General features: G+C 41.2%; 1 pseudogene; it reads right to left on the bottom strand.

Annotated features, from left to right (window-relative positions):
- The window catches only part of LOC127618539 (zinc finger protein 721-like), a 176,836-nt pseudogene that overhangs the window by 148,977 nt on the left and 12,122 nt on the right, over nt 1–15,737 (bottom strand).

Genomic DNA, 15,737 nt, shown 5'->3' with positions numbered 1-15,737 from the left:
TTGTATATCTTCGTTTTATGGCATTTTATCAAATGTGTCCGCTATTCTAATTTCTTAAAAAAGCAACTTTTGCTAACTCCTCCTATGCCGTATATCTGATTCTCACAAAAATTGGTGTGTGTCTTCTGTGAACCCTCCTGACAAAAAGTTATCCAAGGAAATTTGATTCGTTGAAGCGTTGCGAAGAAATAAGCCAACGAATTGGTCAGCCATCATCCATTTTGTGCATATTGACCAATATCTACCAAACGAAAAGGCCAAATGTTACGAAACGTGATATACATGTATAACAGCACATTTTGAGTCTTCGTACAAAATTGCCTATAGGGGGCACTACAACTAAAAAAATGCTCATAACTCCGCAGCTGTATTATCAATGAAGTTGAATGTAAAGAAGGAGACCTAATCTGATGGCAGTTTGGTGCTGGATCTGACACACCCACACACACACGTTCAAATTTGTCACTCCTCTGTTACCGCTATGGTCCGGGTGCACACGAGACACATAGCACTTGTTCATTCAAACTCAAAGTACCCATCGTCCTGATACAATAAACTCACATCGCATACACACGCATACATATACGTTCAAATAGATTTACCTGTTCATGATGAGTTGATTCCGGGTGTGAAAGAGACAGATTAAACGTGATTGTTGGTATCGAGGGCTATTTATAGCGCACTGTCACGTCTCTGCAATAATGGCATCACCCGGAACGGAGGATACTATGTGTCATGTGATTTGGGAAATGTTTTTGTGCCTATAGGTCATTTATGTCTTAAAAGAATATTATGTGATGTTGGTATGTATTTTATGGGTATATATTTATGTTTACTGTTTATTAGTGCAAGTTTATGTAGTACTTAAGCACTGTGAAATTTGATATTCCCCCTGGTCTTTGGTAAATGGTTGGCTCCAATAGGGGAGGAGCCAACAGTATAAAAGAGTGGCTGAATATTCATTCAGGGTCTCTTGGTAGGCTGATGCGTGAGTGTGCAGTTGTGGTGCCACGAACAAATCAAATAATGTTTTGCTGTGTGAAACCGTGTATTGTGGATAGGTGTTTACAGTTTTTTGTTTATTTTATTTATTTTGTTTAGTTAAGATATTTTTGCCGGTGGAAGAGTTGATTATTTTTGTACAGTTTGGGACTCGCTTGTAAATAAGGTTCACCTCTATATAAATAAACCATCATTTTGCACCATAGTGCATTTGCGAGTTGGGCCATCATTTTTATTTTTTCCATCTTGGACCATACCACGTTCAGGAAGTGGGCCATCAAAACCCACTTCCCTACAGTTTGGTGTCAGAAGTGGGATGGCCACTCGTAAAAAGACACAGAGAGGGCAGAAACCACGTTCACAAGGGAGCCAGAGCGCAATAGATCCGGAACTGGATTTACTGGGTGAATCGGAGGGTGAGGAGACAGAGGAATATCCAAGAGCCAGTTCACCTCAGCCCAGCACTGTCACAACAAGGGGGACGATGGTGGCATTAATGCGGGAATTCCTTGGTGCTCAACAACAGAGGGAGGAGAGATATCTGTCTGAACTCCGAGGAATACATGAATCCATGCAGCAGACGGTTCAGTCAGCGGCTACACCAAGCAGTGCTGCGAGTCCACAAATGGAGCTTCCGACGCCAGGCCGATCTAGGTCACCATCAGCACCACCACCAAGATCTGAGCCACAAATGCCAGTCTTCCAAGCTGGCGAGGATATGGAAAACTTTCTATGCCGCTTTGAGCGTCTGGCACGGATGTGGAGATGGCCTGAGGAGGAGTGGAGCTGTAGGCTGGTGCCGTTGCTAACAGGCAGAGCGTTGGAGGCCTATCTGGCTATGGATGAGGAGCAAGCCGAGGTGTATGATGAGCTGCGGGAGGCTCTCCTTGAAAAATTTAATATCTCACCGGAGACGTATCGGCAGCGCTTCCGGGCTTCGGCAGTACCGTTGGGAGAATCCCCAACTGAGACGTATCACCGGCTTCGGAACCTGTACCGTCGGTGGGTTCGACCAGAGCAGTCCACGAAGGAGGGGATTGGAGAATTGATTATCCTCGAACAACTGTTGCGAGTGTTTCCATATGACAGCCGCATGTGGGTTAAGGAGCACGAGCCTACCAGCGGACTGGCAGCAGCAAGGTTGGCGCAGCAATATGGAAATGCTCATCGGGGAAGTCAACGGTCTCAACCACCACAAGGTAACGCTAAAACCACTTCACAAAGACAGTATATGGATACAATTGAATCAAAAACAGGCACAGACAAGGAACTTATTTGTTATTGCTGTCAACAGCCAGGGCACAAAGCCACTGTGTGTCCCATCCGTAAAGCTAAACTCATGGGTTACTGCTATGTTCCTAGAGAGGAGGACATTGAGGATATAAATGTGTGTGACTCTCAGAACATAATGACTGTGACTGTTGATGGACAATCTGTGAGAGCGTTGTTGGACACTGGAAGTGCCATTTCTTTGTTGAAATCATGTCATGCTGCAAACATGTGTTTTGATGACACCATTGACATACAATGTGTACATGGGGATGTGAAAAGTTACCCAAGTATTGTGGTGAATGTATGTGTTTATGAACAAACGTATTTACTCAAGGTTGCAGTTGTTGAATCGTTACCTACTGACATGATTTTAGGGAAAGATTTGCCTATATTGCCTGATTTACTGCAAGGTACAATGAACACTGATGGTGATAAGGCAGAAGCACGCCTATCATGTCCTGTTGTAACATGGGCCAAAGCTAAGGCTGGGTTGCAGCCCTTACCAGACTTGCACTATAGTCTGATTCAGGGTGGGACTAAGGGCCCCAGAAAGTGACGCCGACAGCGGCGTGCATCCAAATATTTGGGTAGTCCAGACCCAGAAGTTAATACTGAGGGTTTGGTAGTAAGCAATTGGCAGATTCCAGAGAACATTGGGGATTTGCAAAGAAAAGATCTGTCTTTGCAACCATTGTTTGATAAAGCAAAGGGGAACTGTGTGTCTAATGTGTATAAAGAACAGTATGTCATTGACAATGGGATTTTGTATGTGCAAACAGATGATGTGAAACGTTTAGTGTTGCCTACATGCTGTCGCAATCTTGTTATGCACATAGCACACGCTGTTCCATGGGCCGGGCATCTAGGTCACCACAAGACATACACTCGTATAAGGGCACGCTTTTATTGGCCCACTATTTACACTGACATACATGCACACTGTACTACTTGTCCAGTCTGTCAGAAGACCAGTGCAGTTCGCCAACAGGACAGGGCTCCATTACAGCCACTACCAATCATCAGTGAACCCTTCCGACGGATCGCCATGGACATTGTGGGCCCACTAGAGAGGAGCAAGGCAGGATACCAGTACATCCTTGTCATTAGTGACTATGCTACCAGGTACCCAGAAGCATTCCCTCTGCGAACCATCACAACACCAAAGATTATCCATGCCCTTGTCCAGTTGTTCTCCCGTGTAGGTATTCCTGACGAAATTCTTACTGACCAGGGGACTAACTTTACTTCACGTCTAATGGCACAGTTTCGTCACCAGTTGGGCATCTCCGGCATCAAGACTAGTCCATATCATCCACAGACAGATGGCCTTGTGGAGCGCTTCAACAGAACACTGAAAGGGAAGCTAAGGAAGTTTGTTGCGGATACGGGGCGAGATTGGGATTGATGGCTACCGTTTCTGCTCCACAAGCTTCGACAGGATTCTCTCCATTTGAGTTGCTGTATGGATGGCAGGTGCAGGGACCTCTTGATTTGCTGAGGAAGAGCTGGGAGGTACCTGCCTCCAAACCTCAAGAAAAGGGTATCTTGAGCTATGTTCTGGAGATGAGAGAACGACTGGAGCGTTACAGGGACGAAGCCAAGGTTAACCTGAAACAGGCTCAACAAAACCAGAAAAGGTGGATGATCAGAAGGCCAGGCTTCGCCAATATCAGTCAGGACAAAAAGTACTACTGTTGCTACCTTCTTCAACCAACAAACTACTGACGAAGTGGCAGGGACCCTACACCATCAGCCGGAAAATGGGTCCGCTAACGTATGAAGTGCACCACCCAGATAAAGGGAAGGAAAGACAGACAGACCATGTAAACTTATTAAAAGAGTGGAAGGAGCAGGCCAGTGTGGAAGCTAAAACTGTGTTGATGGTCAGGAAAGTGGAGGTGGAGGATGAGGACTGTGAAGCTCAAGTTCAGAGGCAGACCTCACCACTGGATTTTACCCATCTACAAGATCCTGAAAGATCTGACCTGCAACATCTTCTATATCAGTTTCCAGATCTGCTTTGTCAAAGGCCTGGACGGACGGATGTAGCCCAACACACCATCCACTTAAATGACCCTATGCCATCGAGACAGCGGCCGTATCGCATCCCTGAGCGCCTTATAACCCCTTTAAAAACTGAAATTGAGACAATGATACAACTGGGCATCATCGAACCCTCTGCAAGTGAATGGAGCAACCCAATAGTCATCGTGCCCAAGAAGGACCATACACTTCGCATCTGCATCGACTTCCGTAAATTGAACAGCCAATCCAAGTTTGATGCATACCCGATGCCCCGAGTGGATGAATCGTTGGAAAGGATCGGCCAAGCCCAGTTCATCACCACTCTTGATCTTTGTAAAGGTTACTGGCAAGTGCCCCTTGACCCAGAATCTCGACCCTACACTGCATTTAAGACTACCCTTGGATTATTCCAGTTCACTGTCTTGCCCTTCGGATTGCATGGAGCCCCAGCAACGTTCCAGAGGATGATGGATCGAGTCCTACAAGGTGGGGAGGAGTGTTCAGCTGCATACTTGGATGATGTTGTCATCTTCAGTAACACCTTGAACGACCACATCCAACACCTCAAGCAAACTCTGGAAAGAATACAGAGAGCAGGTTTGACTCTGAACGTGGGAAAATGCAGATGGGCACAACGAGAAGCCTGCTATTTAGGATACCTGTTAGGTAATGGACAATTGAAACCCCGAGTCAGCAAGGTAGAGGCAATTCATCGCAGCCCACCACCAAGAACAAAGAAAGAAGTTAGATCCTTCTTGGGTCTGGTGGGATGGTACAGGCGGTTCATCCCAGAATTCGCCTCTATTGCTACCCCATTGACCAACTTGTTGGCTAAGGCAGTACGGAACCCCTTACCATGGACGGAGGACTGTGAGTTGGCTTTTAGATCTCTAGGAAAGGATCTGTTCCAGTTCAATCCTCCAGATACCTGACTTCTCTCAGCGGTTTGTGGTCCAGGTTGATGCTTCTGCAACAGGATTAGGAGCGGTCCTGGCCCAAGGGATTGCTGGGGAGGAGAAGCCAGTGGTGTTCCTCAGTCGTAAGCTGCTGCCTAGAGAGGCAAGATACTCTACAATCGAAAAGGAGTGTCTTGCCATTAAATGGTCCCTTGATAGCCTCCGGTATTACCTGCTTGGGAGAGAGTTTGACCTGGAGACGGACCATCGAGCCCTAAGCTGGATCAATGCTATGAAGGACAACAATGCCAGAGTTACTCGATGGTACTTAGCTCTCCAACCTTTCCGCTACAATGTTCGTCACATACCTGGGAGGAGGAATGTGATTGCTGACTACCTGTCTCGGTACCCAAGCAGTACGCAGCTTGGAGAGGGAGAAGGTAGTGTAAAGAAGGAGACCTAATCTGATGGCAGTTTGGCGCTGGATCTGACACACCCACACACACATTCAAATTTGCCGCTCCTCTGTTACCGCTATGGTCCGGGTGCACACGAGACACATAGCACTTGTTTATTCAAACTCAAAGTACCCATCGTCCTGATACAATAAACTCACATCGCATACACACGCATACATATACGTTCAAATAGATTTACCTGTTCATGATGAGTTGATTCTGGGTGTGAAAGAGACAGATTAAACATGATTGTTGGTATCGAGGGCTATTTATAGTGCACTGTCACGTCTCCGCAATAATGGTGTCACCCGGAACGGAGGATACTATGTGTCATGTGATTTGGGAAATGTTTTTGTGTCTATAGGTCATTTATGTCTTAAAAGAATATTATGTGATGTTGGTATGTATTTTATGGGTATATATTTATGTTTACTGTTTATTAGTGCAAGTTTATGTAGTACTTAAGCACTGTGAAATTTGATATTCCCCCTGGTCTTTGGTAAATGGTTGGCTCCAATAGGGGAGGAGCCAACAGTATAAAAGAGTGGCTGAATATTCATTCAGGGTCTCTTGGTAGGCTGATGCGTGAGTGTGCAGTTGTGGTGCCACGAACAAATCAAATAATGTTTTGCTGTGTGAAACCGTGTTTTGTGGATACGTGTTTACAGTTTTTTGTATATTTTATTTATTTTGTTTAGTTAAGATATTTTTGCCGGTGGAAGAGTTGATTATTTTTGTACAGTTTGGGACTCGCTTGTAAATAAGGTTCACCTCTATATAAATAAACCATCATTTTGCACCATAGTGCATTTGCGAGTTGGGCCATCATTTTTATTTTTTCCATCTTGGACCATACCACGTCCAGGAAGTGGGCCATCAAAACCCACTTCCCTATATTGAAAATTGGTATGCTTCTTGTAGGGGCCAAATGCTTACATATTCTACAATAAAAAGAAACATGGCCGCCAGCAGCCAAGCAAATTTCAGCAAAATGGCTGTATAAATGGTGTGTAAATGATTGTATATTATGCAATGCTATTTTGAACTATATCTAGGACTCTATAATAATTATCAAAGAAAAGTTTAACTTTAGTTATTTATTTAGTCATTCAGGTGTTGCATTTATCATGTGAATTTGACCAAGTGTATCCAAAAGCCTATAATTCCTAAAATAAATATTAACATTTCTAAAACCTTTTTGGTGTTTGGGTGCTATGTGGCTTTATAACAGTTAAAAAATTCATCCTGTTTCAGGATCGTTGAACACAAGATATCAGTCATATTTAACACCAGTTTGCAAATTCAGCAACTTACAAAATACATACAGTATACATATACAAATACATACCTTTTTTACATAATTTGAAAGTTCTTAAAAGGCTTGAAACCCAACAATTGCTGCTTGCAGCTATCTTTTTTTTAAATGTTTCTGTAAATTACTTGCTGTGCAGAAACTCCTTACATATGAAAAGCAGTGGTATAGTTTGTTGGAATCTCTCAGAGAAGACCAGGAGACTTGGAAAATGCTTCAGTAGAATTCTTTATTGTAGAAGATCAATAGCATCAGTCTACATGTCTTAACGTAATGTCTTGAGCTGCAGTAATCAAGTCTGACTAAGCGAGGCATCTATTAGCCGCTTTTCCACTATCTGACCAGTGTGAGCCAGGGCTATCAACTGGTCAGCTGAGGCCAGTAACTTATAACTTAACTTCTGCGAAATAAGGGCAAAAACTTCCTGTTCAATACAAAACCTGGGAAGGTCTATCAGGTGAAAGTGACCAATGAGCCAAATGTCTGAGACCGAATGTAAAATAATAAAACAAAACCTTGGGTAGGCCTAGCCCACCTTTATCAATCGGCCTATGTAATTTATTAAAATGTAATCTAGGACGCTTAACATTCCATGGCCCATCTCCCTCAGCGGATCGCTGTTATGTCGAGCAGACTCGGAAAGAGTCTGTCCAGAAATTCCACCATGTTCTGACCCTCTGCTCGCATTGGAATTCCAAAAATTCGGACGTTGTCTCGCTGACTACGATTTTCAATATCCTCCAACTTTTCTCAGACACGCTCTAAGTCTGCTTTGGTCGCCAGATGATTAGCAGCTAATTCCCTCTCCGATGACTCGAGATAATTGATCCTTTTCTCTACATCCCCCACTCTTGTAAGCATCTCAGTGAATTTAGTCTCCATGGCAGTGATTGATCGACGTATTGCAGCAAGATCCTCCAAGTCAGCAACGACCTTCATCAGCATTGCCGACACGTTCAGCAATTCACGGCAAATCCTTCATCTTTCAATCTGACCCAGTGCCTGTCCTGTGGCCGCCTCCCTTGCCAGCGTCGAGGAGGAGGAAAAGAGGAAAGGCTTCTGTTCCCCAGTTTCTGCCTGTACTCTCTTCCTCAGCTCCACCCCCAGAGTCTGTTTCTCCCATGGCTCCACCCGCTCCCCCAGAGATTGCTTCTCCCGAGGCTCCGCCCATTCCCCCAGAGACTGCCCCTCCCGTGGGTCCACCCGCTCCCCCAGTGACTCCTCCTTCAGTGGTCACATCTGCCTTACTAGTGACTCCTCCTGTAGCGGCTCCAGCGCCTGACCCAGTCCCTGTCCTGTGACCGCCTCATAGGCCTCCTGACCCAGTCCCTGTCCTGTGGCCGCCTCCCAGGCCTCCTGACCCAGTCCCTGTCCTGCGGCCGCCTCCCAGGCCTCCTGACCAGTCCCTGTCCTGCGGCCACCTCCCAGGTCTCCTGGCCATCCACCTGATCTGCTCTGGTCTCCTGGCCGTCCGCCTGATCTGCTCTGGTCTCCTGGGGGGGGCTCTGTCACATATTCCCTGTTGTCTTTTGTTGTTGTGTTTTATGTTGAAATTCTTGTTTAGTTCCTGTTAGTTTTTGTAGTCCTTTGTAGTTTCATTTTATGATTGGTTTTCCCCTGATTGTTTCCACAGGTGTTCCTTTGTATATTTAAGCCCTTGTTTCCCCCAGTTAGTTTGTCAGTTCTCACATGTGTTGTCATGCTCTGTGCCTGATTTCCTGCGTTTTTGTTATATTCTGAGTTACCTTGCTGCACTTAGATCCCCATTCTTTGCCTGCCTCGTTACAATACTGTGCCGCGTTTTCAGATTTATGAAATAACTTTAAGTGGTTAAAATGTTTGGAATTGCACAAATTTGTGCTCCTGCAGCACTTTGCCTTCACAAAGCAGTGAAACGGAAACAGCTGAGAACAGTGCAAAACGCATCACCCGTCACCCCTTGAGTGTTGTTCTCAGCTTTCCAGCTGTCAGGGAAATTATCCAAATAAATAAATACTCAAGAGAAGTCTTTTAATGTTTTTAAAGTTTATTAAAGCACCAGGTGAAATACACAAGAGCAAGAAGTTTGACCAGAGAAGTCACAAACACAATCAACCACCCTCTCTAATCTGGGCATCACAGGAACTGTGCTTGGCTGGCTGGTTCAAGTCCTATCTCTCAGGTAGGTCTTTCAAGGTAGCCTGGAGAGGTAAGATGTCTAAGTCACATCAGCTATTTACTGGGGTACCTCAGAATTCAGTGCTTGGACCACTTCTCTTCTCTACATACAGAAAACTGTGTGAAAACTGAGCTCCTCGTCTTTCCAGCCAACCCTGCTGTTGAGGACAACATCACCGTTCAGCTGAGTTCATATCTGATAACACCTTCCAAAACAATTACTGTTTGCTCTGCTGTTTCTAACTTCTTTTTACTGCTGAATGAAGAACTTCTCCATAAGTATAAACATGATAAGGACTTTATACATGACTTGTCAGATTTTCTTTTTTTCATTGTTCCCACCACTGATAATCTTCTGATCATTGGAGATTTTAATTTCCATGTATGTTTTGATTTTTTATTTGATTTATTTGACAATAAAAAGTTAAATAAATCACAACTCAAATTGTCATGGACAACACATTAAGGTTAAATACTTATTTCCATTGTGGTCCTTGATATTACCTAATATAGATGACATTCCTGGCGACAGGTACACTGGCAGTGATAGTATTACTTCACATACAATGTCCACACGTACAATACAATATCACAATTATACATTTACTCATTATTTTCTTTATTCATTTTTTCTCCCTAATTTGGAATGCCCAATTCCCAATGCGCTCTAAGTCCTCATGGTGGTATAGTGACTTGCCTCAATCCAGGTGGCAGAGGATGAATGTCAGTTGCCTCCGCATCTGAGAACTTCAATCCAATCTTATCATGAGACTTGTGAGATAGCACGTGTGAAGGCTTCACAGTTTTCTGTTTCATCCACGCACAATTCACCACGTGCCCCAACGAGTGCGAGAACCACATTATTGCGACCATGAGGAGGTTAACCCATGTAACTTTACCATCCCTAGCAACCGGCCCAATTAGTTTTCTTAGGAGACCTGGCTGGAATAACTCTGCATGCCCTGGATTCAAACTTGTGACTCCAGGGGTGGTAGTCAGCGTTTTTACTTGCTGAGCTACCCAGGTCCCACATATACTCATTCTTAAAAAATTAAATTATCTAAAATAAAAGTATTTTAACTTTAAGAATAAAACCAACCATGTTTGTTATACACTTGATATGCATAGATAACTTATTCCACTCCTGTGCTCCTGAGTAGTCAAAAGACCTCAGGCCATACATGGTTTTAAAATGACAAAGAAAGATCCATAATTCTCTGCCTGTTATTGTAACAATGTTTTTCACTAATCTATGAAAAATAACTACTAAAATATGCAGGAGCTCTTTTGTTGATTATTCTATGTACCATACTAAGTTGAAGGTGAACTGCTCTACATTCAATTAACAACCAACCAAGATGTCTAAAATGGGTTCCATCCACACATGTAAAATGCTGAATCCCTAAAACTAATCGAATTTATTTATTTTGAGATGATTGTAACCTTCCCATCCACATCCGAGGCAAATCAAACATCCATGAATTACAAGCATAGTCAAAATAACATTGCACTAAACATGATGCAAGTAATCTTAAGCATTCACTATCCAGAAATCCAACATGTATAGCAAGACATTGCTAGACCTCTTCGGCTACTGTCAAGAATGCAACCAAGATAATTGACTGATGATCTATTTAAAATTAGTCACCGACCTTGACAGACAACTTGGCAGCCTTGTGTAATTTATAGTTAGAGCCAAATAGTATTGATTCCATTTTGCCGAGATAGTAAATTAAAAGTAGTAAATTAGTAGTAAAAGTTTGTTTTCTGAGAGCCAATCTCTTACCTTACAGAGTTCCTCACCTAATTTCTCCTGTATTTTATAATCATCCTTACCTGAAACCAATAGTGCAGAATCATCAGCATATAAAAACAAGTTACATTCACAAGCAGCTTGCATATAATTTATATATAATGAAAACAAATTAGGACCGAGTACACTTCCCTGGGGAACTCTCTGAAAGGATCTCTCCAACTTCTACCATTTGAGCACTCCCAGTAAGATAAGTCAACCATGCAATCACTGTATTCGAAAAACCCATCACACTTAATTTATGTATAAGTATTGAGTGATTTACTGTATCAAAGGCTTTTTGAAGGTCCAAAAGAAACATACCACACAATTTTCCATCATCAATCTGTTTCCTTATATGATCTGTTAAATATAGTAAACAAATATCTGTGGAATAAGACTGCAGACCTGACTGCAAATCACAAATCTATTTTTGCATACAAATTCATAAATCTGTTTTTGCACAACCATTTCTAAATATTTTGAAGCCACACTAAGGATGGAGACTGGACGGTAATCCCCAGGATCATATCTATTCCCTTTCTTATATATTGGAATAATTTTTGCTATCTTCATATCAGATGGTACTCAACCCATTTCAAGTGATAGATTAACAATATATGTAATAGTCGGTGCAATGATATCTGCAGCATCTCTTAAAAACCTAACTAGAAATACTATCTAGGCCAGTTGCTTTAGACACTTGTAATTATTTTAACATATTAATCTCTTCTACTGTAACTTTACTTGGAGGCAACCTTTCTACTAAGCTATTAGCAATAGATGAGAAAAATAAGTTGCATTTGTTTGCAACTTTAGTTTTATCAAATGATATCTCTCCATCAAAATCTAAGCCCATTTTTGATGAACCAGGTTTCGATTTACCATCAAGTTTGCGCTTATTCAGCAACCTCCACATTGATTTAGGATCCCCCTTGTTCACTTTTAATTGTTCAGTGATAAAGTTACTTTTAAATTTATCATAATTCACTAAATTCTTATTTCTCCTATAAATGGATAGGGCCTTATATCTACTTTTTATTATTTCTATCATCTTCTGATTAATCCAAGAACCGGATCTTTGCTTAACTCTCACCTATCGGTGCGGGGCAACTTTGTTTACTACATTAAGAAATAAATATTTAAAATTTACCCAAGCATCATCAACGGATTAGGTGTTTTATATATTTTCCCATTTATCTCTATTTAGGTGATCTTTGAATATTTCATCATTATAAATTGTAAGCAGTCTAGTCCTTACTGTTTTATGACTACTACATTTTTGTTTATAGGATATAATATCATGATCACTGACACCATATTCTATCACTCCTCTCTGGGAAATACTTTTCATCAGTCACCAAAATAAGGTCAATAGTACTCTCACCACTGTCCCAAACCCAAGTGGGTTTATTGTCTGTCTAATCAACTGGTAAGACAGTTCTCTAAACTTATTGATTCTTTTAATTTAATACAGTCAGTCTGTGATGCTACACATAGTCATGGTCACAATCTTGACCTGATTTTATTCATGGGTTTATGCATTTGTAATGTGTTTACAGAGGACAATTATCTATCTGACCATATACGTTTTCAATGTTAAACTTCCTCCTCTTACATCTAAAATTTGACTTGCTAACTGTCATTTTTGACCTGTTGATGAGTCATCAAATCTCTTTGGTGAAGGCTTATGTACATAGCATCACGTTTTTCACTATTATTGAGGCCCTTAAGCCCTCCCTAGGCACAGAGGAGCCAACTGTCCTTTTTAATTCTGTATGTCTGAACATTATGAATGATGTCGCTCCACTCAAACTTAAAGGTCCCAAATCTCAACCTCATCCATGGTTTAACAATGAGGTGCGTGCTCTTAGGCAGGTCTGTAGGCAAGCTGAATGCAGGTGGAAGAGAGACAAGTTAAAGATCTCCTATGAAATGTTAAGAGATTCTCTCAGTAAATACCAGCATGTGGTCAAAGCTGCAAAGACAAAATATTTCTCATATTCCATTAATAAAAATGAACACTAGCCAACAGTTTTGATTAGTATCATAAACATCATAGGTGGAGTGGTGGTGGCGTAGTGGCTAAAGCACAGGGCTGTTGCACAGAAAGTCACTGGTTTGAACCCCATGGCCACCACCATTGTGTCCTTGAGCAAGGCACTTAACTCCAGGTTGCTCCGGGGGGGATTGTCCCTGTAATAATGCACTGTAAGTCGCTTTGGATAAAAGCATCTGCCAAATGCATAAATGTAAATGAAAATATAAACAAGGTGCTAATCCCAGCTACCTCACCCAAATGTTTTAGTTAACAAGATTGATCTTATCAGACCACATATTACACCTTCTAGTATTTGATTGGAGATTCCCATTCAAAGTTCTTGTTTATTCATCTGCTTTGAACCTGTCTCTATTCCAATATTAAAGGATATAGTCAATCATATGAAATTGATGTCCACTCCTTTAGATCCTATTCCTCCTCAACTTTTTATAGACCTGTTTGTCACCATAGGTCCTAGTATACAGTCCATTGTAAATAGCTCCTTAACAAATGGTATTGTCCCACCCTGTCTTAAACATGCAGTGGTTCATCCAATAATAAATAAAAGAAATGGTCTTGACCACACAGTGTTTAACAACTTTTTGTAATCTTAAAATTACAGTTTCTATCTAAAGTTTTAGAGAAGGCTGTTTTATCTCAAATAACCCCTTTTTTATTAGAGAATGATATTCTGGATAAATTTCAATCAGGATTTAGATCCGATCACATCACAGAAACCGCTCTGTTAAAAGTTGTAAATTATTTAATAGTAGTTGTTGACTCTGGGCTGTCTGTCATTTTAATCATGTTAAATCTCAGCACAGCATTCAACACTGTTGATCACTCAATTCTTTTAGACCATTTGGAGTGTGATGTTGGCATTCGAGGGACCACAGTTAAATGGTTTGTTTCTTATCTGCATGAACATTTGAAATTTTAGAATAGAATATTCTCCCGTGAACATAAGAAAACCTTAAAATATGGCCTCCCACAAGGTACTATTTTGGGTCCTATTTTGTTTTCATTATATATGCACCCTCTACGGTCTATTAACCACCATCATGCCATTTCTTTTCACATGTATGTGGATGACACACAGCTGTTTGGGAAATCTAATTTTCTACAACTTCATGAAAGTCAGAGTTTGTTATATTTGGTCCACCAAACTATACAAAGATAACCAGTACTCTTGCTCCCTTAGCGATAACTGTGAAAGACAGTGCAAGAAATCTAGGTGTTATAATTGATTGAACTCTTAGTTTTGATAAACAGATAAATGATGCTGTACAAGGCAGATTTTATCAGCTTAGAATGATTTCTAGGCTAAAACCTGTACTTAGTTTCAAAGATTTAGAGATAGTAGTTCATGCTTATATTACTTCCAGGCTGGACTATTGTAACTCTCTTTATGCAGGCCAGGCTACTGACTGGCATTAAAAAATGGGAGCGTATTACCCCTGTGTTATTATCTCTTCACTGACTGCCAGTTCTGTACAGGATTGAGTTTAAGATTTCATTATTTTTTAAAGCACTGCACAATTTGTCTTCACATTACATTGCAGATCTCCCAAGCCTTTATACTTCCACTAGGCCAATGAGATTTACAAACCAAATGTTGCTGGCTAACCCTCGGTCCAAGCTAAAAAAGAAAGAGTGATCAAAAATTATCTGTAGCTGCTCCTAAATTATGGAATAATCTTCCCCTTTATCTTTGTCTATAGAGATTTTAAAGTCTCAGCTGAAAACAGATCTTTTTACACTGGCATTTGAATTGGGGGAATCCTGAGTATTGGAGATACCTGGTCTGACATTGATCTAATCTTGTATATGCAGCTTTTTATTATAGTTTACAATGCTTTAAAATGTATTATGTATGTGTTGATGGTGTTTGTTAATTTACTCATTTTAAATTTCTAAACTGTGAAGCACTTTGGTCAACTCTGTTGTGTTTCAAAATGCTATATAAATAGAATTGAGTTGCGTTGAGTTGAGTAAGTGTGCTGGGGCCTTAAGGTGTCTCCCCAGTATGAATCCTTGTGTGGTTATTGAGGTTTCTTTTCCCAATGAAACCTTTTCCACACAGATGGCACATGTAAGGCTTGTCTCCAGTATGAATCCTTATGTGGTTATTAAGTTTTCTTTTATCTATGAAACCTTTTCCACACTGATGGCATGTGTAAGGCCGCTCTCCAGTATGAATTCTTGTGTGTACATCAAGATTTTCTTTACGTGTGAAACTCTTTCCACACTGATGGCAAGAGAAAGGTTTCTCTCCAGTATGAATTCTTATGTGTACATTAAGTTGTCCTTGATTTGTGAAACCTTTTCCACACTGATGGCAAGTGTAAGGCCTCTCTCCAGTATGAATCCTTATGTGGTTATTAAGGTTTCTTTTATCTCTGAAACCTTTTCCACAAAGGTGGCAAGAGAAAGGTTTCTCTCCAGTGTGAATTCTTATGTGCACATTAAGACTTTCTTTATAAGCAAAACTCTTTCCACAGTGATGACATGAATAAGGCTTCTCTTCAGTGTGAATTCTTGCGTGTACATCAAGATTATCTTTACGCTTGAAACTCTTTCCACATTGGTGGCATGTGAAAGGTCTCTCTCCAGTGTGAACATTTATGTGCACATTAAGTTTACTTTTATCTATGAAACCTTTTCCACACAGAAGACATGTGTAAGGTGTCTCTCCAGTATGAATCCTTGTGTGATTATAAAGGTTTCTTTTATATATGAAACCTTTCCCACACAGATGACATGTGTAAGACCTCTCTCCAGT

Source organism: Xyrauchen texanus, chromosome 25 (assembly GCF_025860055.1).
Source record: "Xyrauchen texanus isolate HMW12.3.18 chromosome 25, RBS_HiC_50CHRs, whole genome shotgun sequence".
NCBI lineage: Eukaryota > Metazoa > Chordata > Actinopteri > Cypriniformes > Catostomidae > Xyrauchen > Xyrauchen texanus.
Note: the sequence above shows the minus strand (reverse complement) of the source record. Positions and strands in the feature narration are given on the sequence as shown.